This window comes from Teleopsis dalmanni, chromosome X (genome assembly GCF_002237135.1).
Source record: "Teleopsis dalmanni isolate 2A chromosome X, ASM223713v2, whole genome shotgun sequence".
Classification (NCBI taxonomy): Eukaryota; Metazoa; Arthropoda; class Insecta; order Diptera; family Diopsidae; genus Teleopsis; species Teleopsis dalmanni.
This window is the reverse complement of record NC_051848.1, coordinates 99474652-99476389: the sequence shown is the minus strand read 5'-3', so window position 1 is coordinate 99476389 and position 1738 is coordinate 99474652.

The window sequence follows — 1738 nt, the reverse complement described above, 5'->3', positions numbered from 1 at the left end:
AAAGATTTTCAATTCTTTCTTCCATTTCTTCTTCGTACAGTTTCTACAAAATTCTATACTGAGACACCAAATTTTATCGTTTGCAGAGCTATGAATTGGATGAACGTTAACAGATTTACACTACTTCTTGTAAAACTTAAAAGAGTTGTTGTTCTTTTGTGGTATATTTTGGTTAAGATTGCTAGTTATTTTTTAACTCTTGCAGATTTTTTGTCATTGTCTAGATAATTAAAAGAAGAAATCATAGTGCCTATATCAGTTAATATATCTGTATGCTAAAGGTTAGTGTCATGTCTGATTATCTTATTAGCACTTCAATTTTCTGTAATAAATTTAAGTGAGGCCTAAAGCCCAAATCAAATGGACTTTACCTGCTTCACTTTTCTCATTTAGAACAACACAAAGTCACTAATCTTAAAATCGCCCCTACACTTGTAAATGATTAACTTAGATACCAGCTTGGCTATTCATAAAAACACAGAAATGTCCACTCGCATCTTATTATCTTAACTGCCTGAAAACTTTGAAAACTCTTTAATCGCTGTTCTGTTAATGTGAAAGTGCTGAATTTTCCTCAACGTTAATATATTGTTGATAATGCTTTTAACTGCTACGTTTATGCCAAGGATGAGACGACTGAAAATCAGATGTACTTTTCCTCATTTTTCCTCCAATTTAGGGATTGAGTAGTTGTTTAACTGTTCTCAATCAAAAACCATATAGACTGATAGGTTCAAAGTCTTTAAGTTTTTGCTTAAGTAGTTAATGAAAGCTTAACGTTAAAAGTGTTTCGTAAATATATCCAATATTTGTAGTTTAATTGGGCCAAATTCTATGGGAGCTCAACACTGGTTCAGTAAATCCGCAAACGTATTACTTCATACATATGTATTAAGTACAATTCTGCAATAGTAATAAATTAACAAATAGTTAGGATTGTACCATTCATATCCAATGAAGGATGTTTAAAAAAAAAAAGATTAGGCTAAATTTAATTGACTTTAACTTTTTCAAAAAGTTGCAGTTTGATTGGGCCAAATACGAAGTGTATTCAAATTGACTTTTCCTAAATAGTATTCAAAAGAACCTAGTACTATAAAAAAAATCCAAATTCAATATAAATTGTAGTTGAATTGGGTTACAAATAAAAGATTTCAAAATTGTCTTCAGGTGACTTACTTTAATGATATTTATTGGGGAATTGTGTAGCGTTTATAAACTGACTTTAAGCTTAACGACTTAAGCTTTAGAAGAACCTACTTTTAGAAGCACAATAATCCAAAATTTAGATAAGTTGCAACTGTTAAAAGAACAATAATGCTTGCACAGAATATTTGGTATAAGATGACCTAAAAAAATAAGAAATGAAGACTTGTAGAGCCGTACACAGCAAAAAATCGTTCCAGTTCAGATTGGTCGACGCAAATAGCAATAGATAAGCCACACACTCCAAAGACTTGCGAACCATATTGCAAGAACAGCACTCAGATGGAACCCCCAAGGTTGTAGAGGACCTGGCGCACCAGCACAAACATGGCGCAGAACTATGGACAGAAAACTTATTGATGCTAATTATAACTGGAATGATATATGCCGCGAAGCACCCAATAGAGTTAGGTTTAGATCTATAGCAGAGGCCCTATGCTCCACGAGGATAAGAGGACAACTGTAAGTTGTGATCCCAGGTTTAGTTAGGTTGCACCTCAATTGGACCATAAATAAATCAAATCAGTTTTTC